The 24,104-nt window shown below is 39.5% G+C and overlaps 1 long non-coding RNA gene across 1 annotated transcript in view; it reads right to left on the reverse strand.

Annotated features, from left to right (window-relative positions):
* Positions 1 to 24,104, reverse strand: part of LOC147996274 (uncharacterized) — a 114,170-nt gene that overhangs the window by 52,204 nt on the left and 37,862 nt on the right. Inside the window, exon 3 of the long non-coding RNA XR_015671737.1 lies at positions 19,908 to 19,976. This is a non-coding gene — a long non-coding RNA (uncharacterized LOC147996274). The remainder of the gene's footprint in view (positions 1 to 19,907; positions 19,977 to 24,104) is intronic.

Below are 24,104 nucleotides of genomic sequence, written 5' to 3' on the forward strand. Positions count from 1 at the left end.
GAATAGATAGCCAGAGTTAGTTTGTAGGGAAGCAGAGAAATTTGGTCAGAAGCTGAGAGAAGCCAATTTGAATCGATCAACTTGGAGAGGAGTTAGAGCCAGAGCAGTCGCATTGGGCCAGCCTGCCAGAGTTCAGAAAGTGTGTTTTTTCAGCAGTAATTCTCAAAGACTGAAAACATTCTAGGGATAGGTTAGCAGATACAAACTGGAAGCTTGAAGTTTTCCAGATTCAGGCTTACAAAAAAATTAGATTGTACAGAGGCTAGAGGCTTCCAGGCCTAGGCCTAAGGATAAGTAGAACAGAGAAGAATTGCTCTGGGCTCAGTCCAAGCTGAAACACAGCTTGGGTAGAACTCTAATCTTACCCCTCCGTTGAAGAATTAAAAGTGATACTTACAACAGGCAAATAAAGGAAAAGAGGAAGTATACAATCTGTTTACCAGGCACACATGCATGGAAGCATCATATAAAAACATGAAGCACAGAAGAGGCATTTTGCGGAAGCTTAAAAACCTTGGAGGATAGAGGAATGGGGTAACTGTGACTAGGAAGAGTGTTCTCAATTTAAAAGGGGGGAATAAATTATTTTTAAGGACAACAGGTAGATAAGAAAAACACTGACAACAACTAATGGCAGCCATCCTCTCAGCTGTAGAGGAGTTTGTGAAGTTAAGAAACAATAGGTGGACCAAACTACACCGTAAATACATCTTATTATAGCCTGGATGTTGTGGTATATACCTAGATTATAACAGCGGGAGGGCTAAGGAAAGAAGTCTGCCATGAGTTTGAGACCAGTCTAAGCTACACAGTGAAACCATCTCTCAAAGCAAACAAAAATCAGGCCATTGTCTACTATGAAATGAGTTCTTTGAGGTAGTGTCTTCAGAGGAAAACATGATACTTTTTAGTGTTAACAGATAAAAACCTTTCAGTTTTTCATATTTCCTTCCAGGCTAATATAATATTATGGAGAGAATCAAAGACAACTACATTAGAAAACTAAGTCTCTGTGTTTGGGGTATGGAAGTGGGGAAGAGACACATGGGAAAGTTGGAGAGAAGTTGATTTCTAAGTTGACCTCTATAGCATGTAAAAGTATTATACATCGAGGAGCTATTTTCTGAGCTGATTAAGGTCTGCTAAGATTCTTTTTCTGACTTGTGGGGTATCCACAAGAATTACTCATTTCTTATTTATTCTACTAGAGAGGGGATAAGGCAATGAAAGGTCATGGTGAAGTTATCTGACTATGCTGAGGATATACTAGCCAGTACATGGAGTATTTCCTAAGCCACAGAACTCCATCCTTTTAAAAAGCTACCTCTATACTTCTCTTCTGAGAAAGTTGATTGCAATATATCTATAAGAAAACAATTTTTAAAAGACAGGAGAGTGTGAAGTGTGCATTGGTCCTTTCCAGAGATGCCTGGTCCTTTTCAGTTGCACTGAAGCAAGGCAATCTCCATGGCCCTGAATAATAATCCTACTGCAAGCTGTGAGATCATTTGTGGAAGTTCAGCATATTGGATGAGGAAGCAGCCATATCTACTGATATATAAATAATGCCTCATTGGAAATGTGTTCAGTAATCTAGTGTTATTTATTTCAAATCATTAAACCCATAGCTTTTAGGTTTTGTAAGATCTTATGACATAGCAGGAAACTAAAATTGATTAGTGGCCCTAAAGTTAAGTATCTACTTGGTCTGTTTATCCAGAAGTGGTTTTCTACTAGCCTCTTAAGATATTGAATGAAAGTAAAACACTCCTTTTTAAAACGTTGACTTGATCTGGAGCACCTTACTAATTCAAGATGTCAGGTAGCATTTTGGAAAGTTCAAAGAGGCTCTTTGCAGAAAAAGGAGGCACATAGTGCTCCACAGTGGCATCCTCCTCATTCCTGGGTGCTTCCAGCAGCATTGGAAGGAAGAATGGGGTTCACTGTTGTTATTGTTACCAGAATCTAAGACCATAGCAGTCCCTAAGAGATTAAGTTGAACCACTCATTCCAGGAATAACACATGAAAACTCATGATGGAAAGCTGGGGGTAGGGGGGGCAAGGATCTAATGAGTACAACTTTGGTGGTAATACAAGAAGACGCACATATTTTAGTCTGCATTTACTTGAACCTGAGGGAGGAAGAAATGGGACAGGCTTAGCCTTAGCTCCCTTCAAGGAGTATCATGGAGGTAATTGTTTCCTACAAGTGGGTTCAGTCTTATCACATGATTATCACCTCCAAGTATCACTCCTGGATCCAAGCTGATTTCAGGCTTAGAGTACAGGAGGCCTTGGAGGTATAGAACAGTACATTTAAAAGCAGAATATCTTAGATGCTCTTTTTTGGTACCTTTACCTTTGAAGGGCTTAGGCAAATTTAAGGCTTACCATTCCTGTTTTACTAATTTTTAGGTAGACATCAGCAAGTGATACATTGTCTTAGTTAAGTTGCTATTGTTGTGATGATAGACCATGGCCAAAAGAGCTTGGAGAGGAAAAGTTTTTATGCTTCCACATTACTAGTTGTCACGTAAGGAAGTCAGGACAGGAACCAGCAAGCAGAAGCTGTGGAAAGGTGCTACTTGTTAACTTCCTCTTAATGTCTTCCTCAGCCTACTTTCTTATAAGACCCAGGGCCACCAGTCCAGGGACGGCATAACCTGCAATGGGCTGGACCCTCCTCCATCAATCACTAACTAAGAAAATACCCTATAGGCTTGCCTACAGTCCAATGTTATGCAGTCATTTCTTAGTTGAGGTTCCCTCCTCTCAGATTAATACAGTTTGTATCAAGTTAACAGAAAACTAGCCCTAACACAAGTTCACACTCAGAACCGAAAAGGGATCTGGCTCAGAGATTTAAGCTAGGGAGGCAAATACCAAATAGAGGCACAGATGCTTCCCACTCTTATTTGGCTTTACTTTTCCACTGGGCATTTAGCGGCCCAAGTGAAGAGTCCATGCTCTTTAGCAAAAGCAGCCCGCAATGAAGTGGAAATTTCTGGTTGCGTTATATGATACAGACTCACATGGTGTTTTGTTGAGGAAGACTCACGTGATGTTTTGCTGAGACAAGGCCCATGAGAGGACATGTTTGGAGAGAATATAAATATGACTCAATAGACAGTGACAGGACACTTACATAGCCTTGCAATGCTTCTTGGTCTCACATCTCTGATCTTCACTTAATTGAGAGAGACATGGCAGGGAATTTCTCCTGGTGTCCCAGCTGATCCTAGTCATTCCAGCTGATTCCTGCCTACTCTATGGAGGCATGGCTGTTTCTGCTGGATCGTGCCACCCCTGCTGATTCATGTTTGGTATCTTGACACTACTGAACTAGACTACTGATATCCTAACAAAGGAGAATGAAATTGTCCCAAAGAGCTACTTACAATCAGCTCTACATTCCCTAGTCATATTTAACATCTTTTCTCCCCTACCTGTAGATGGTGGGCTTGAAGGGGGTCAAAGCGTTTGAGAACCTTTATTGAAATAGGTTTTGAAAAATCTAAGCCTACACCTCAATGCTTTTCTTTCTTTCATCTTCTTCATTAGATACACGAGGAAACACAAGTAAGTGGTGAGCAAACATTATATAACTCCAACTCAGAAGGCATCCTTATACCTACAAGTGTTATATGATCCTACAAATATTATATGTTATAGTACCCAATAACAAGGAGAACAGGAGATAGAAACTGGCCAGGGAAGACACAGTGTCTTGCTTGCTAGAGAAATGCCAGAGGAGAGACTTATTCTTGGTTATCTCTTACCCTTACTCTGAAGTTCAAATGTGGATGCCACTGTACATCTTCCTCTCTAGGCCTCGCAATAGTTTCTGTCATAAGTCCTTCAATAAGACCCTTAGGTTAATGGCTTGAAAATACCCCACCCCCAGGGGCCTGTTCTTGCTACACAACAGGTAGTTCTGCCTTCTCTTTCTCTTAACCGCCTACCTATAAATATGCCATAAACTTCTCCCTAAATCTTGTCTTCTGTGCTCTGTGTATTTCATTCTTCAAATTCACAAGACACAGATGTAAAGGCCACTGAGTCAGTGAAAGGTTTGTACATCTGGCATCCTAAGTCCTGAGTTTTAGGATCTCCCAACAGCCTACAAAGACTTGGGAAGACAGCATTCACACATCAATGATCAACATGTAAATGTACAAAAGTGCAAGCAGATTAGTTTGCATTGGTTCTCTGACTCAGTACTCGTCCACAGAGTACACTGTACCTTTGCAATCTGCAACTTCCAACGTGGACAGATTTTAACTTTCTGACCTTTTTATGGAACCTGTGTAGTGTTGCTGCCACCTCTGCTGTTAGAGTTAGAAGTTATTTTGTATCATTTTAATAAAGCATGAAGCTATTTAGAGCACTCCACCCTGGTGCTTTATTCTTTCTAAGTTCTTACACTGAGCTAAATCACCAATCCCTGGAAATTCTTATTTTTCCAGTCAACTTAGGACAAAAATCACACTTAGAACAAAAATGAGAAATATTGTTTATTTTTATTTAAATCTTTATTAATTTTATCTTATGTGGGTATTTGGCCTACAAATATGTGCACATGCCACATGTGTGTACACTGTCTGTAAGGCAGAAGAGGGCAATGGATCCCATGAAACTGAAGTTGCAGACAGTTATGAGCTACCGTACAGGTGCTGGTAACTGAGCTCTGGCCCTTTGTGGAAAAAAACTTTCTCCTAGCCTCCAAGCCATCTCTCCAACACCAGAAAAATTACTATTAATTAAACCCTCATGTGTTCCACTCACTTAGTTTTTGTCAGATATGTTAAGTACATCATGGAATACAGAGGAGAGCCACTGTCCCTTCCACTCTTAAAAGCACTCAGCTAGAACTCCGTGTAACAAATCACAGATTACCAAGAGGAAGTAAGAAGTTCTATAACATGCATGCCACTTTTCTACATGAGACATAATCCATAGAAAGCTAGCAGATTCACTCGAGTATGTGTCAAAGAACTAGCTTTGGCTTTAGGCTTGAATCGCATTTGTTTTGAAGCAAAAGAAAAAAGAAAAAAGAAAAGAGAAAGGAGTAGAACACAAAAAGACCCAGTTAAGGCGAGCTTCTAGATAAAGGCACTTCATAAAAAAAGTAAATGTTGTACAGGGTTTTCCTCTGATAGACTTTAGTGACTTGTCTTCCTGTTCTTTCTGCTACACAGTGGACATTCCCACAAAGGAAAGTTCCTTCAGGGCAATAAATTTCTCTTTCAAAGGTACACGTTTATAGTGCCTCCTTACTTTCAGCTAGTTTATCCCAACACCCATATCAAGTGGCTCACATTTCCCTAGTTCTAGTTTCAGGGAATTCAGTGCCCTCCTGTATCCCCCACTGGTACCAATACAGACAAGCAGACATGAACACACACACACACACACACACACACACACACACACACACACACACACACACTAAAATATTTAAGCCTAATCTTTCAGACAAAGAAATAGCTTTCTCAGGGTCATATTTTTGTGGTGCTGTGCCTTAAGCCTTGTAGTCAGCATATCTACCATGCCAGAATCCTTAAGGGCCCACAGTCTCCTGAGAAAAGAGAAAAGCCACTGCTTTTTGTTCTAAGTCCTGAGACAGAGGCAGCCAGGGCAGGGAGAGGAAGCTCATTGGTATTATCATCTGGGGGTTGTTAGTCATGGAAAGCTTGACAAAATTGTTGTCACTATAATTTGTCACAGCATATTCCATTTGACTTCTTCAATCCATTTTGCTTAAATTAGAAAGCATCCTTGAAACAAAGAAGTATTTAAAATAAAGGTCTTTGTCCTAGCCTAGTCTGTCACTAGAGTTCCTGGGAATAACCACATGCCTGATGGGTAGTCATAGTGACAAGGGAACAGAGTGAAGCTTTTCCTGAGAGCTCACTAGTCCAGCCTCTCAAAATTATTTTAATTAAAAAAGAGTAAATAGTTGAGCTACCACAGATCTTGAACTATAACCAGACACAAGTGTCCACTAGGGGACCATGTCAAGGAGAAAAACCAGGAGACTAAAAACAAAATAAAATAAAAACCAAATTGTTCATTACAATTTGGCCAAATTTGGAAGAAAAAGAAATATAAACACAAAAAATCCCTCTTGATTTCTTTCTCGTTTTTCCATGGGAATATTACCTTGGAGAAAAGATGGACCATAGGATCTTTTGTAGACTTAGCTGATAGTTGAAGTTTTCTTTTCTGGAGGAGCTCAACCTGTCCACTTCTAACCCTCTAACACAGTTCCCTGCATATGAGAAAGAGCTACTACATGGGAAGAGAGAGAGAGAGAGTGGGGGGGCACTGTTGCAGAGAGAGACTGAGGAATGGTGTTGCCATGCTCTGCACGCTCTGCTGGGGCATGAGATTTGAGGCTGAGGTGTACACATGACTTGGTTTTGAAATATCAGCACTTGCAAGAAGGAGGCAGGTTAAGGTCAAAAGTTTGAGGCCAGTCCAGGCTACATAGCGAGACCTTGTCTGAAAAAATGGGGGGCAGGAAAAATAAATACAAGAAGAAAGAGAAAGAAGAATGGAGAGCAGTGAGTGAAGACATGTACATTTTCCCTCTCATATCCAGAATTGAGGTTGATGTATATGTGTATGTGTACACATATGTCACATAAAGGGAAGTGAGACTGTCTTAGTTAGGGTTTCTATTGTTGCAATGAAGCAAGCACCACAATCAAAAAGCAAGGTGGGGAAGAAAGGGTTTATTTGCCTTATACTTCCAGATCATAGTCCATAAATGGAAGAACTCATGACAGAAACTCAAGCAAAGCTGAAACCTAAAGGCAGGAGCTGAAGCAGACGCCATGGAAGGGTGCTGCTTACTGACTTGCTTGCATTGGTTTGTTCATTCTTCTTTCTTATAGAACCCAAGACCACCAGCCCAAGGGTGGCACTACCCCCAGTGGGCTGGTATCTCTTCATTTGATCATTAACTGAGAAAATGCCAACAGCTGGATCTCCTAGAGGCATTTCCTTGACTGAGACTCCATTCTCTGTGATGACTTTAGTGTGTGTCAAGAACATGCAAAACCAGGCAGTACAGAAACTATACTTTGTGAAAGGAAGAGAACCAGCAAAAGCTAAGAAGGGGAGATGGCAAAGGAAAGTATCTCACAAAGAATTTGAGGTCATTTATTCTTGAGGCGGATGTGAGTGAACATGGCCCAGGGACATGCATTCAGGCTTTCTGGAATAACATTGAAGGTGGAAATAGTTATATGAATTTTGTAGTCACCGAACAAAAGGACATCATAAATCATGGAAGTTTTAAAAGATTTATGGAGACTGTGGGTAGGTGAGTAAAACAAGCTGGAAAAGATTGGATTTGGATATTATCAGATGATGTTCTTAGGTTTCGCATTAGTGAAAGCTAGTAGTTCTTGTGACCTGTTAACTTAGTACGTGTTAAGGTTTTACCTGATCAGTGAGATGATCTTAGGTCACACTGAAGTGAGCAGTGGATGGAAATGAATGAATTAAAGATAGCCCAATGCAAATTGGTTCTGGGTCTCCAGTATTCCATCTCCCTGCAATCACAAAGTTCTCATCAGCCTGTCAGCCTTGTATAATCATGATCAGGGATGTGGCTTTGTTTGTTTATGATAATTTCTGCTCACAATGATAAGAGGGCAATATGAACAAAATACAAATATTTGTATGTATGAACATATTATTATGAAGTTCAGTATTATGTATGCTAACTTAAACCAAAGAAAAATAAAATAAATTCCACAAAACCAAATAAATAAAAAAGATATTTGAGACATTGAGGCCTATCAGGTAGAATCTTTTCCCAGCGCATATGCATTGAAAGAGGAGATCTGGCCAAAAATAAGCTTAAAAGTTTGCTTTAGTTCTTCTTCCAATTTCTTAAAGTTCCCTCCATACATTGGTATGTCAACTATTTTTGGAAGAGTTCAGCTCTTGTTTAAGCATCCATGTTGTTGTAGAGATTTCATGAATGTAGCTTCTCTGTCATGGTAGAAATCATGATCTATTGGCAGACATTCTGGTTCTCAAGCTCTTAAAATCTTTCTGCCAAGAGTAAGACAATAGCCTCATGTCTTCTCTCATCGGATGTTCCTAGTTCCACTGTCTTCACATGTGATTCTATAAAATGGAATAACCACAGATACCAAGAAAGTAAAGAGGGATGGATCATCAGGGGATGAATGGAAAGCCTTAGAGAGCTACTATATCTTTGAACCACAATGATGAGCAGCAGTATAATAATGTCACTCAAATCTTAGGGTAACCAACAGCTGTCTAATTGGATTTAAGGCCTACTTAACAAAATGGAAATTGTGCCTGATACTGTAAACCAAGCCACATACACTGCTAGTGATACTGGGAGTGTCGGGGGCAGAGTAGGGGGCGGGTAGAGTAGAACCCACTATCATCACTTTCCTAAACCAATATAATTTCTAACAGCATTATGCACAAAGATAAGTATAGAAGTCATCCTTCATCAAAAAAGTTTTTTCTTCCTCCTCCACCTTCTTCATTTTCATATTCTTCTTTTCCTGGCAGAAGACCATTACAGAAACTAATCGAAGTGCATGGAAAACTCCTTGGGGTACTCAATCCCCATAGATACATCTACAAAATAAATCCCATGCGCAAGGCCCCTCTACCTTGTTGATGCTATCAAATCTCTTCCCATATGCTGAACCAGAGAATCCCGTATGCTAATTTGTTTCTCTATTGCTGCAAAAGGGCACCATGACAAAAATCATCCTTGAGAGGGAAGGACTCATCTTGTAGAGAAATTTTAATCCAGCAACAGGGTTCTTCTGGCAAGGGATCATCACATCCAAAGACATTTAGGTCAGTATGATCCAGCTGGAATGCAAGCATGCTCCACACCTTTAATACCTCTGACTAGAATTCAGATACACCCTTAATATACACTTTTAAGGTAAAATTCATTTGTGGAAGTAAGCAGCCATGTCTGAAATGAACTCTAATAGAGGGGTAGGCAAAGAATCAGAGAAAGGTTTGACAGTGTGAGTCAGCAAAAGGACATAGCTAACTCTCATGAGAACAAACAGGAAAGAGAAGTTTAACAGAAGGGAAAGAGAGTCATTTATTTGGGACTCAGTACAGTGAGTGCCTTGCAGTGAAGTTGAGTTTGTTAGTGAGTCCATGCAGTTCACTGCAGGTCAGCAAAGTCAGTTGAAGCCACAGAATAAGAAGGAGTTAGAATGCAGGATGATGTCACAGGTGAGGCAGGCACAAGACAGAAGGAGGCCTGTCATTGGATGAGAAGGAAGGATGAGCAAGAGAGAAGTTTGAAGGAAGAGGAGGAGACTAGAAGAGAAAGGAGGAGACAGGAGATAGGAGAAGGAGAGAAGCTGTGGCAGGAAAATATGGCAGGTGACGTTAAGATTCTGCTCTGTGTATTTACAGGTTGTTATCAATGTTCCTAAGGGATGGGTGGTAGCGGGCTTTGTATGTTTAAGTGGGCAATAATATCTTATCAATTGGGTCAAAGATTATTGTGTTGTGTGTTCTTTTCTGTGACGGTTTGAGGGTAGGAAAGTGTGCGGCGGCAGGAGACTATGGGCTGCTGAGAATTTGGGATGTGTTTCCGCCAAGATACCTAGCAGATATCTTGGGGCACCGTGCGGAGCAGCAAGGTAAAAGACCAACAATAGCTTTTTTATTTTTTATATTTTTTACAATAACACCAGAAGATTAGAACAAACCATCAGTTCGTCTGAGGTCAATCAGAACAGTTCAGTGAGAAACTGAGAGAAGCCAGATTGAATCAGTCAGCTTGGAGAAGAGCTTGAGCCAGAAGAGCTGAGTTGAACCAGCCAGTCAAGTTGACAAAGAACTAGAAAGAGTGAGTTTATTCAGCAGTCTATAAGCTTCTTAGATGACAAGTACTGCAGGCGATTAAAAGTTACTTTTACACATATTACAGTCCATCCTACTATAATTGAGGAAAAACAGGGAAAGAGCTCAGGCAGGGACCTAGAAGTACGAATTAAAGCAGAGACCACAGAGGAGCATACTTGCTCTCAGGCTCATGTTCAGTTACTCATGAAATGTAAGACTACCTGCCCTTGTGTGGCACCACTCACTGTAGGCTAGGCCCTTAAAGAAAATGTACTCATAGACATGCCTACAGACTAACATTATTCCTTAGCTCAGGTTTTCTCTTCCGAGGGTTTCTAATGTGTGAGGAATTAGCAAAAACATGGGAAATTAGCAAAAATGAACCAGCACAATATGTTACCCTGAGAGTGTCTACATCAAACTGTTCAGCTGTACCTTTGAGACAAAGTGTCAGGTGTCACAATCCTCTACATTACTAACCACAGGATAAGTTTTTTCCTTGACCACTAGTTCATGAACATTTACCAGGGTATTATTAGTGTCGCTAGACAACATGAGAAAGACTTGTCTAGAATTTGTAATTGGGGTTTGTATTGCAAACATTATAATTATCATATAAGCAAGAAAATTCTAAATAGGATTCTATACAAAAACATATTTTATATTTTACCATTAGGGAAAAAATAGGGAATCTCTATTAAAAATATTCACAATGAAAACACTAGCTTGTATATTTTCATTTTATAAGAAAGAAAGATGAAATTCTGTCCCCAGCAGATTGCTAATGCATTGAATGTGTCATGCATAATAAAATTAAAACAAACTTCCACTCTGGGGTTTCTCTCCATGTGACAGGCAATCTCTAGAATATTCTTCATGATCTTTATCTACATATAATCCCCTTCTTGAGTGTAAGCTAGACCCAGTAATTCCCTTCCAAGAAACAGAGTAGACAAAATGACAAGATATTGCAATTGTGATTTGGCTACAAAAGGACTTTGACTCTTTCAATTCTCCAATTCTCCAATTCTCCAATTCTCCAATTCTCCAATTCTCCTATTCTCCAATTCTCCAATTCTCCAATTCTCCAATTCTCCAATTCTCCTATTCTCCAATTCTCCAATTCTCCAATTCTCCAATTCTCCAATTCTCCAATTCTCTCTCTCTCTCTCTCTCTCTCTCTCTCTCTCTCTCTCTCTCTCTCTCTCTCTCTCTCTCTCATAAATCATCCAAGGAAGCCAGATCTTAGAGGATGTTATCTGTCATAAGAAGAGGCCAATGTCACAAGATTCTGAGAACCTTTGGCCAATAGCTAGTAAAAAAAAACTAATATTCTTTTATTTAAATTTAATTTTTTAATGTATCCACCTTACATCCAACTCACTGCCCCTTCCTAGTCAACCCCTCTCACAATTCCACATTCCCCCTCCCCTTCTCTGAGAAGATGACATCCCCAGGTTATCCCCAGGACTCTCACAGGAAGACCAACAGAAACTAATATTCTTAGTACAATAAAACATGCGATTGATATGCAAAGCAGCTCCGCAAATATCTGAGCCCTAAGATTCTAGTTTCAAATGAAGTGGAAGGAGCCTTTATTGCGGTTTCAGAACGTACCCTGAACTAGAGGATACAGCTAACATCGATCCAGATTTCTGGCACACAGAAACAGTGAAATAAATATATTGGATCTGGAAAATCAGAATATTGTTTTGTCAGGTCTGTGAATAAGCAGAGGTCTTTATTTCTTGGTTTTGTTTTCCCTTTCTTGCATCTCCTTTGCTCCTTTGACCCACATTCCTTCCACCTGGTACAAAAAGAAATGTGTGGAGTAGCATTTGGCAAGAAAGGGAAGCTTTTGGTCTATAGAGGTGTGGCAGGCAGAAGAGTGCTCAGGCCTACAGAAGGTCAGATTAGACCCAATCATATAAAAAATTCTTTTTGCCTGCTTCCTCCAGAGGGCTTTCATTTCCTATGAAAGACAATTTGAGAGCATTTAATTGGACAAAAGCTTGTCAATTAAGAAGGAAGTCGGTGAAGCACTGGCAACCTACTCCTCCAAATGCAACACCAGGACTTAAAAGTCAGCACCACTCACTGAGCCCTGGTCCCAGAGAGTAGATACCTAGCTTGATCTCTGTTGCATTGGTCATGGGAGGCTCATGTGTGAGCATGCCTGCCACCTGTGCAAGCTGCCTGACATCATCACACACTGGGCATTCAGGGTTCTTTGTTTCAATTCATCCAAGATTCTCCCCCAGATTCCTGGTCCTCTCTAGCCTGCTATGTACCCCAGTTCTTCCCCGAATTACTTTCTGTTCTTTAACTGTGCTGACTTACATTTTAGATCTCTGTATAATCATCTCAATAAATGTTATATTTGAGATTTTTTTAAATTAACAATTAGCTAACTGATTTTCTGTTTGGCACTGGGATATAGCCTCAGAGATGACAGTGATTTTGTCAATAGTCTGTTCTCTGGAGCTAGAGAATCTCTTGACACCTATGGAACAACATAAAAATTCCCTGAGTAGAGTGGCTGAAGCAAGGAATGAGTGAAATGAGATGATTTATGCCCTGGATATATTTAAGGTGATATTCTAAAGTGGACCATTCTCCTTTTTTAAGTCCTCTTGGGTAATGAAATACGGTAAAAGACTAAAACCAGGCCTTTGGGAGAAGGGAACTAACCAAACCAGTTACTCTGGATATACATTCTCCTTTCACTTTGGTTTTGAAAAATAAATACTATTAAGATCAAGAAGCAGCTGTCACTGTCCTTCCACATCCCCAGGCTCTCCTAGGATTACTTTGATTTAACCTTGAAAACATGAAGTTCCTATGCTTAGTCTTAGGACAACTCCCAACACCTCCCTCACCCTGCTGGTGGTGCCTAGAGAGCTTCCAGATGGAACTCAGGGAAACAGAACTTGGAAGGAGAAACAAAGTTAGCCCTTTATGTTTCTAAGAAGGCATAATGTGAGGCTTAGTCTTGTGATATGTGGAGTTCCTGAGCTGGGTTTGTGAATAATTTATGATGAAATGAAACCAAAGAACAGCAAACAGTGCTTGCTAATTGTTCCTCCTTCTATGGAGTATGAATTGATTCAGAGGGAACAATCATTTTAGGTATAAATTACTAAACTTCTGAAAATGGCTTGAAATAATGTGAGATCCAGTAATGCATTTTTAAGTATGACTGTAAGCATAAAGCTATAAATTGCTAACTGAATGTGTTAAGGTAGAATTTTAAAAGTGACACTGTTAGAATCAGGAAACACTCTCGTTTTTCTTCTCTGACTTGTCCTTTATGGAGAAGGCATCTACAGCTGTGTTTTCTCCTATATAACTTGATCTCAAGGTGAGGCTTATTAACATCTCAAGCAAGCCACATTCTGACCAATGTAGCTCCAAGGAATAGACAGAAGAAAGAGGGTCTCCCTGAGCAGGTATATGCAGTAGGTCACGAGTGCTGTCTCCTGGACTCAAGGTTCCACCTTCTCCTAAATAGGATGAGACTCTTGGAGAGCAACACCTGCCCAGAGTACTGGCTGCTCCCAGAAGGGTGTTTCCTCACGGCTCACAACTGTACATTTCTACTGGCATTCATTATGCCATCTTGATTGTTAATGACCTACCAATTTACCCGTGGCATAGCACTGAATTTTCTTTGGATGACAGTGACCCAAGAGACTCTCAAGACTCAAGATGTAATCTCAGCTGCAGAGATTGATGTAGGATGGACAGTGATCTAAGTTAGACCAATCAGTTCCCCAACAGTGATCGGAAAGTTGAAGTCCTATCTCTACTTCCTCAAGGATTTGTTAAAGTAATCACATAAGGGTGAGCAAGGATAGTGAATACTATTCTTTGGTGGTGCGAGGTCCACGTGAAAAGTTGGAGTCTGCAGTTACTTTGGCAGAATATAAGAGTAAGCCTGAGGGAGAACCAGAGACATAGAGACCAGAGCCAAGAGTATAGTAGAAAATTATAAGCAGAGTCCAGTAAAATTGCACCCGAAGTTCACTTTGCCTCTCAGCTTTATAATCTTATAATTACTCAGTGATGTGAGCTTCATGTATCAAAATTAGCCTCAGCTGATAGAGGAGGATATCACCAGCAAGGGTGATGATACTAATTTTCAAATAGTATCTTTTGAGGTGCAACCATTTAATAATGAAGACATAGAATTTGAGAAATCACTTTATATTGCTATGAAATTCAATGTCCAAAGCAGGTTTATGAGCAGACAAAAGTTATCTCAGTTATTACACGAACAGATTGTACTTCCAAGGTCATAGCACCATGCGATCAAACTAGCATTGAAATCCGGGACATCGCTGATCCCCTTTGCACCCATGCTATACCATCGTGTGCTAAGTGCTTAGGCTAAAGGGCTGGGGAGAGTCTTGCCTGCCACAGTGCTGAGTTTCTGATTTGATCTAAGAGACTAAGACATGTGTCACAGCATAGATTCCTAAGAATGTGTTGAATCTATTAACATACTTCTTAGGAAAAATGTTCAGAATGCTCTAAAAGTTACCTCTCTCAGATAGTTCTGGGCAATTTGCAAAGCCCTCCGAGGCCGCTTTTGACTTTTTTTTATTTTGCGCAGAGCTTATTTAAAGAATTCTGTCTGTATTCTTTATAAAGTATTTGACAAATTTGAGGTATATTTCAACCAATTTAAGTTAGAGAAGTCAGTTAATTGGAGTGACAGACTCAGAGTAGGGTATATTTCCATATGAAAACAGAGGAGGTACATGAAATATGCTGTAAAAATATGGAGCAGGAAATTCAGACATAGCTGCAAGGGTTTTTTCATTAGGTGCCTTCTCAAAAGAATATTATGATGAGAAGGACAAATAAGGGTTCAGATGAAGTTATGGATTCAGACAGTAACTGCTAGGATAGAGGATGTGATTTAACGTTAAGGTTTATATGAGAACGCTTCCTTAAATGGTGTGAAGGAACAGGGAGCAGAGACAGAGGGATGTGTCAAGTACAGGAAGCATGATTTAAGAAATGGAAAATTATCAAGGAATAAGGATCAAATGAAATTTAAAAATATGTTTGTTCCCTCTCAAGAGTGTTTTAGTTCTTGTGTAATCCAAATTTACCAGGTCATAGTAGCCTGGGAATAAGAGAAGAAACAGCAGGCCAGAAAGTTTCCTGGTTGAGCTCTTTCTCTCATACACACTTCATGTGTCTTAGGGCAAATGGCATGACTGTTTCTGCTCTGTCTGCTGAGTTTTTGCCTGGGTTCAAGATGCTCCATTCAAGATGCACGTGAGTTGGGATTCTGTTTGAAAACTGAGTCCATGTCAGCTTTGTGACATAAAGTCAGCTCTTGTGAAGTGAAAGGAGATCCTTCTACAATTGCTACCAACTCAAACCAAGTAACTGATTTGACTCTTATTTTTTCATTATTCCCCATGTTTTATTGATTATTTGGGAGTTTCACATAACATACCCCAATAACATTAAGTTCCTAGTCTTCTCAGTCACACCCCAAACCTTTGAGACTCCTTAAAAGGGAAGGAAAGAATAAAAGAAGAAAAAGTTAAAAAACACTAAGTCCAATTTGTGTTGCCTATGTGCTCATTGGATCATGGTCAAACTCCCAGTGTCCAGTCCTCTGAACAAAACTGAGTCCTTCCCCACCCCCACCCATGCCAGAAACTCTCAGCAATGAAGAACTACACTTCAGGATCCTCATCTCAATTTTAAAGAGTTCTCTTCAAAGGCTTTCCTGTCTAGACTGCTTCTTTCCTTTCCTTTCCTTTCCTTTCCTTTCCTTTCCTTTCCTTTCCTTTCCTTTCCTTTCCTTTCCTTTCCTTTCCTTTCCTTTCCTTCCCTTCCCTTCCCTTCCCTTCCCTTCCCTTTCCTTTCCTTTCCTTTTCTTTTTCTTTTCTTTTTGTTTCTTCTCTTTTCTTTTTTCTTTTCTTTTCTTTCTTTTTTTTTTCTTTGCAGGGGTTGAGGTGGAGGGTGGAGGGAGTGGGAAGAGAGATTGTCAGAGCCTTCTATGTCTTTTATTCTCAACTCCAAGAGTGCAATCATCAATAGCATTGCAAAAGAAGTTCCTTAACTGATTTGAGTCTTGAAACTTCAGCTTTTCAACTTCTGCCCTTAGAGACAGACCTTTACTATATATCTTTAATAAGCCTAGAACTCACTAGCTAAGACTAACTTTAAACTCATGATCTTCCTATCTCTGCCTATCAATAAGTAAAATTACCAGATTGGGAATAATAAAAGTGCTGAGTCACCACAACGATGACTTTATAAAACAGGTTTTCAGTTTATGGCTCAAAATTCTTTCTACTGACAGTCTTTATCCCCTCTTCCTCACTTCCTACCATCACAGTCTACAATGATTCTTCATTTCTTTAACACTCACCACTTCAAACTCCCATGTACGAATAACATCTCTTGAAACTAAATCTCTAGAACATCATGCCTTTCAGTTCCTTGGATCACCATTGGGTATTAACCTCAGGAAGTTTCTACTGTGCTATGTCTGAGATCCACACAATTGATAATCTCATGAGATTGCAGGGTACTATATCATATTATTACTATTATGCCAATATTGGCATAGATTTTATTTTCAAAAATTCAACTGTATTTTCAAATGGCAACATCAACGATTTAATATATGGATATTTGAGCTTCTGTGGTTTGTTATACAAATACTCTATCACCTCGAAGAATAGGATTTGGAACCTCAAATTTTCTTGTGTGTTGATGTATGCTGATACAGGAAACCACTGTGACAATAGATGATTTGGTTGAGTTTTCAAAATCCAATTGCTCCACCTGCATTGATTCATTGAGAGCCAAACCTCTCTCCTGTCTCTGTGCTATATACCATAGTTGATATTTCTGTACCATATATTCTATGGAAAATTACTTTTCTTAGAAAACATTTTCATATTCCTCAGTCAATAGGTATATTAGAGTGAAAACATAATACTCCTAAACTCATGGTAGTTTTGAATACCTGCAAAAGATCACTCCAGCCAAAATTCCAGCATGGGTGAGGGAAGAGTTCATGAAGCCTTGGCCCTAGCCTAGGAATACCTGGTAGTTGATTGTATGCTGGGGGAGGGAGCTGACTCTTGTTTTGGGGATGTGGCCATTGTTCTGTTGCCCATGCCCCAGTGAGTGGTCCCACATTCCACCCTACATTTATGCATCATTAATCATATTTAGCAGTTTATTTTAAAAGAAAAAAAAGAGGACACAAAGTTAGGAGAGAATATATGGCAAAGAGTCTGGGGGAAGTTAGAGAAGTGGGAGTCAATATACTCCATATTTTGTTGTCTAGAGGTATGGCATTCTCAAAGAATAAGTTCTTTTAAACTACAATACTGAAAGAATACTAAAATAGAATGAAAAAATGTCTCCCTTTCTAAGTCAAATTCAATATTCCCATTTAGAAAGATCCCCAGCAATATACCAGTTTAATCCTTGACATTAACTTTCTGAAGACTAGAGAAGCTAAATAATTTCGATTTCACAGCAGGCTGTAAGAATTGTAAATGTGAAGGATCAGATGATAACTTACGGCAATGTCACTACAGCTAAGCAAGAAAAGCTATGAAGAAATAGCATCATACAGCCAGCCAGGAATGTGTGGAAATATACAACAATTAAGCAGCGCTTTCTGGAACACATGCTTAAGCTCAACTGTGAATGGGAAATAGTGGAGTTTTTGGCAGTTGGCACCTAACCATATGTCATATATTCCCATAAAGCCTTGGCACACACTAAACAGAGACCTCGGCTGCAGTGCTGTGAGAGCTATTGAAAGGCTTCCTTGGAAACTACCAGATGTTGTAATTCTTGGTGTATAAGGCTGGATTTGCATACTCAAGGACACAGGTAATTACTTCACATTTTAAGGGAAAAAACATTGAAATCGCCTATAAAATATATTTAGCATATAGAAGCTTAGCTTTCAGAGAGCTGGGCAAGTTCTGTATCTTGCTCAGTGACTGTAGACCAGTTCTTACGTTGCTTGCATAGTATGTATAAAGGCCTAGGTTGGTTCCCAGACCTCATGAAGTTACATGAACTAGCACATTTCAGGAGTTCAAAGTCATCTTCAACCACATACGATATGCAAAACATGCCTAAGATATTGAAACCCTATTTTTAAAAAGTCTATATGAATTTTATAACCAGTATGTCCATTTATGTACACACGCATATCTAAGAACCTGAGGATTTTATTGATATTGCATCAAATTACAATAGACAAATTCCTTTAACCATTTCAAATCTTGTGGTTCACATGCATGATAACAGAGTGTAAGGTCTTTGCTGGTTACTCAGAATGTGTTGATACATCTATGGTGGTTAAAGATTTTTCACAGATTGGTCTTGTACACTGTGCACATGTTTTCAAGTGTTCTTATGCTCTTTCAAAAACAACATTTTTCAAATAAAAAACAACCCCAGGTCAGAGTTCCTGACTGTGGGATGGCAACCCCATCCCTCCACTTGACACCCTGTCTTTCTAGTGGAGGTAGACTCCACAAGTACCTTCTCCCCACCATTGGGCATCTCATCCAAGGTCTGTCCCTTTGAGTCTTAAGATTTTGTCATCTCCTGGGTCTCTGGTACATTCTAGAAGGTCATCCCACCTCCTGAGGTTGTATATTTCCATTGATTCTGCTGGCCCTTGGGGCTTCACTCCTGGTCCCCCAAATACATAATCATGTTCCCCTTTTCCCCTCTTCCTCCCTTTCCCCTCTCCCACTAAGTTCCCTCCCTCCCTCCCTCTGCGCACTGCTTTCTTTTCCCTCCCAAGTGTGATTGAAACATCCTCACTTGGGCCTTTAGCTTGTTAAACTTCTTGAGTTCTGTGGATTGTGCCCTGTGTACTCTGCATTTTTTGGCTAATATCCACTTATTAGTGAGTATCATGCATGTCCTTTTGGGTCTGAGATACTTCACTCAGGATGATATTTTTTAGTTCTATCCTTTCCTGCAAAACTTATGATGTCCTTGTTCTTAATAGTAGTACTCAGTTGTGTAAATGAAACACATTTTCTGTATCCACTCTTCCATTGTGGAACATCTTGGATGTTTACAGCTTCTGGCTATCACAAATAAGGCCACTTTCACTATGAACACAATGAAATACATGCCTTTGTGGCTTGGTGGGGCATCTTTAGGATATATGCCCAGGAGTGGTATAATTGGGTGTTCAGGTAGATATATCTATTTCCAATTTTCTGAGGAACCACCAGATTGATTTCCAGACTGGTTGTATAAGTTCGCAATCCAACCAGCAATGGAGAAGTGTTATTAATTTTAAATTTCTAACTGTTGCTGTTTTTAAAAGTAGGAGTTCCCATTGCCTATCCTGATTCTGTACTTTCATAAACAGCAATTTTTTCAAAAGTTAGTAACATGTTCACTTAGAATTTCCTCTATATAATATCATGATATATTAGATTCTAAATATTAGACCCTTATCTTCTTCTCTCATTTCATCACACTCAGAAGGACTTCAGAATCAAAGTCAGGGTCTGTTTTGGCACAGTGGTCCTCTTGAGTAGCTGACAGTGCTTACTGCCACTATACCAGGTAGATGAACATAGTTTAAACACAGTGTTTTGGTTTGGCTAATGAGTGGGTATATTTCCAAAGCTTCATGTGTAGGATGACAGCAATATTCGTGTGTTAAAATTTAATTCCCAGTGTGAAGTATCACAAAAGTGAAAGGAAAGCTGTTTGGTGGTGGCACAGGCCTCAGCTCCAGCGCCTATGAGGCAGTGGCCAAATGATGCTTGTGAGTTCAAGGTCAGCTTGCTCTCAAGATCAAGTTCCAGGACAGCCAGAGCTACAAAAAGAAATCCTGTCTTATCTTAAAGGCAATTTCATTCAATATTTTAAATAGCCCCAAATGTTTTGACTGCCAACTCTTCATGAACCCCAGGACCGTGTCTGTCCTCTGATAAGGTTTGGACTTTGGAACTCTTTGGAAACTGGGTTTTCAGATAGGGGTGCTTACCATGATTTATTTGTTTGTCACTGATGGGCATTGTCTTATTTTCTCCTTTACTTCTGGTAAATGGTGTTGCTATAAAAAAAAAAAGAAATCCTGTCTTGAGAGACAAAACAGAATAAAACAAAGGAAAACAAACATGAAAACTTAGACTGGCCAACATGCTTAGGAATAACACTCTGGGGAGGTGATTAAGTGAGGTCATTTTGGTGGTGCCCAGTGATTGAATTCCAGGGGTATAGAAAGACAGGGAAAGACATCAGAATACACAAACCCATGCAACTGCCCCCCTCACATATACATATATATGATTCTTGGATCTGCCATGAAATTCCTGGAGCCACCCCGAAACTTTATTAGCATGTAAGACATCACTGGATGTGATTGGGTTTAATTTAATAAGCCTACGGCTATGAGCTAAGGTTTGTTTTATAACTCCCCTAGCTAGACATAATGAGTTATCCACAATAGAAAACGAATGAAGATACACAGCCTTGACAAATCTTCACTGAACTTTAATGCTGAATTTTGATTTTATCATATCTTAAATAGTCAAACATAAATTGATATTTTGATCCATCACTTGATTATAGGCAAAATGAGTCCCAGATGCTTTAAGCTAGCTACAAAGCCAGTAGAGAACAATGGGATTCTCATATCTAGAAAATCAAATGCTCCTCTCATAGAGCTTTAAAAAAATTTCCATCAACACGATGTGAAATAACTACCCATGTCCGTGACCTTGCAAGCACAATACTTTATTTCTAATTTGGTGCTATTTAGTAAGTTTTGCCGCATAGGAATGGAGTTGGGAAAAGATTTAAAACAGGTCCCAGGAGTGACAGCCTGTTAAGAACAGCAGAGTGTTGTGGGGTGAGTTGGTGGAAAAGGCCCTGAGACCTCTCTTAGGAACCCATCAATATCTCTGTTTTCTTTGTTTTTCCTCTGACTCATTTTCTTTCCCAGTCAAGAGACAATTAATCTAGCCTCCAGACACATGCCCTCAGAGTAATCATACATCCTTTGGAATGAACGTTTTATGTTCTGATTTCTTCCCTATACTCTCTTGAGAGATGAGCAGTTGATAACCAAAGCCCCAAGATTTACTTCTTTCTCTGTTGCATCATCCCTTCTTTTGGCTAATGAGTTACTGTGGCTGAAATGGTAGGAAAGAGAAAATTAAAGGGATCTGTTAAGTAGAAAACCTAAATCAGATCTCAAAGTATCGGCCTTGCCAATTTAGCTATAGTTCCAAAAGCAAACATGGGTCCGGCATAAATATTGGGAAGAAGGATGACCTGAAATAGAACGTGGGAAATGCTTATTGTAAATGCTATAAAATCAATGCAGTCAGTTTTTCGAATAGCTTGTTTGTTATAGGGAAAGTAAAAAGTAATGTGTCAAAGCTTCTCTTCGTCTGTCAAACTAAGTTTTGTAAGGACTACATACATGTAGTTCCTATGAAACTACCTTAGTGAGAACATTTGAATGAGTAACTTGGTGCAAGTGTTTAGAATTATTGTCATCAAATGATCTCAGGCTGTGTATCCTGCTTTTACATTTTTATATTTAAATACATAAAAAACCCCAGAAATTTAAATGATGAAGGTATTTTTACATAATTTATATTCCTTTCTAAGGATGCACACAAGTAAATAGATTTTGTGTTTTTGAAACTATTTTAAAGTAATTCATGTTTAAATACATTTGCAGAAATAAACAATTTCTCTCCCGGAGCTTACTGGGAACAGCAAAAGTTAGGAGGTGATAGTCAAGCCTGGGGTGCTCTTTTTGCTCTCTCATTCTCCGTCAGCTGCCACCAACTCTGGACCACCATTTCCTGTGGCACACAGAGCTACAGGCACCACTATGATGGGCTATTCTATTGGCTGTGCCGCTTCAGAATTGAGGTCCAAGGGCTTATGAAGTGTCCTTACTTCACTGGTATCCACTCAGGGACCAAGTACCTGATTGCCACACTCACCACATCCTCTTTCCCTCACTCTTAACTCTAATAAGTTGCCTGGAACTCTGTTTTCTTCCTATTGTCCTCCATGTTCTTAGATGCCCTCAGTGGTATCTTTATCTACTCTCAGTATTCTGGCCTGCTACCATGAAGAATCTGAGAACTGTGGGACACTCACTCTGTGCCTCTCTTTTCCACATTCTTTTCCATATATACAACGCACAGGCAAGTCATCTCCTTCAAAAATAATTTACTTTGATTGACACATAATCCTACATATTTATGGGCTCAAAGTGACATTTCAAGAGTACACACAATCTATGATGGTGCCAGGTCCGAGTCATTGGTTTTTCAGTCTCTGCAAGAATGCTTCTCGTTGGGAATACTCAAAATCCTCTCTACTAGCCTTTTGAACTATTTAATGAATTGTTGTAAAACCTAGTTTTCCTGGTGTGTTTTGCCTAGCCAACCATATGCTTGTATCCACTGTAATTCCCCTCTCAATGCATTCACACCACCCTCAGGCTCTGATAGCCATGGCTGGATTCAGTACTTAAAAATGAGCAGATGGGTCCCCCCATGGAAGCAAGCAATTTTGTTTCTCTGTCCTCAGTTCTCTGTGTATAACATCTTCCAGTCCCAGCCATGTTACTGTAAATGAAATAATTTAGATGGACTTAATGACCAAGGAATAACATTTCCCATATCCATTCACCTGTTGTGGATACCTAAGCCAATTCCATTCTTGGCATGGTAAACAGCACTACAATAATAATTCACGTGTGACCATCTCCTCCTCACACTGCTCGGTTCTTCAGGTCCATTAGGTAATCTACCATAGTATATACATCTTTCTAAATTGCAAATGGGACAAAGGCATTTCCTTGCTTAGGATGAGTTTTTATCACCTCTCACTGCAGCCTGCTGGTAAAACAAGCCTCATCTTTGGCACTCGAAGCAGAATTAGGAATTTTGTTTTATATACATCTATTTTTAGAGTCAAATATAATTTGACTTTATCTCTTTTCAGATAGGAAAAAGGAAGCTGTGGTTGTTTGGTCGCTTGCTTTTATTATTGCATTCCCTTACCTAGGTATAACTGCTAATACTTTTCTGTTAATTTATGGTAAACTGAATTAATGCGAAGGGTTTTAATAGTGAGTGTTTGGGGAATGAGAGGACCCTTTCTTCCCTGATGTACAACACCAGCTAGAAGTGAAGCAGACTTTTCTCAACCTAGTCATAATCCTCCAGGTGAGAGTGACATTTTATAGGTTATAAATAACTTTGGTAGAAAACAAGTCCTAAGTTAAATTTGTTGAGTTCTATTTTTAAACTAGAAACAGAAATTTCTGTTTACAATTATAAAATGGTAAATAAACCCTTGACTACCATCCTCGAAAGAGCATACAGTAGCCCATGTGCTAAGTCCGCTAATGACTTACTGAAGCTCGCCCACCTCCTTTCCTCCAAAATGCTTCACTTACTGTGAAGGTTAATTCCTTTAAACTGAGCTCTGGCTGTTCAAGCCCTCTGACATAACTGGCTTTGGTAATAGCTACTGTCCTGTCTTTCCCTGACCTGCAGAGCTGACACACAGCTGGCTCCCTGAAGGCACACAAGACATCTTGATTACACTGAGCAAGTCACCGAGGGTATTTGTGATTATGAGTCTTTTTATTGAAAATACAATTTTCGCTATCTAGACACTTCTATCTTTTCATTTTAGGAGAAAAGAGTGAAGTCGCTTTCAGCATCTTCTGACTTCAAATCAATACTTTGGCTGCGAGACATTAAAAAAAACTTTATATTTTTCTGTCTTCAGCAGCTACAGTGAGTGGGATTATCTGCTTCTCTCCCTTTTCATTCGAATATCTGAGATCTGAGGAAACTTTTAAGGCTACACCAGAGCATAACTTTGAAAACATAAAAAGAACAATATCACTTTTTTTATATGAGTAATTTCTTTGTAGTCATTTCAGAATCTTAGCTCTTGGGGATATCTCCATTTCAAAGATAAATAAATCAAGACTCAGGAAAGACAACTGCTCATAAGGTGGGGTAAGCAACTGGAAACTTTTTATTTCGGAATTCTGGGACAACTGTCTCCACATGGGGCCCTGAGGAAAGGACTCTAAATACATAATCCTTCACTGCCTAGAATGCCATTAATATAAATACTGCTGTCTAGAAATTAGTAGCTGGAGCTTTTACAAGGCGCACACCACAATCTTTTT

This window comes from Rattus norvegicus, chromosome 2 (genome assembly GCF_021556685.1).
Source record: "Rattus norvegicus strain SHRSP/BbbUtx chromosome 2, alternate assembly SHRSP_T2T, whole genome shotgun sequence".
NCBI classification, from domain to species: Eukaryota; Metazoa; Chordata; class Mammalia; order Rodentia; family Muridae; genus Rattus; species Rattus norvegicus.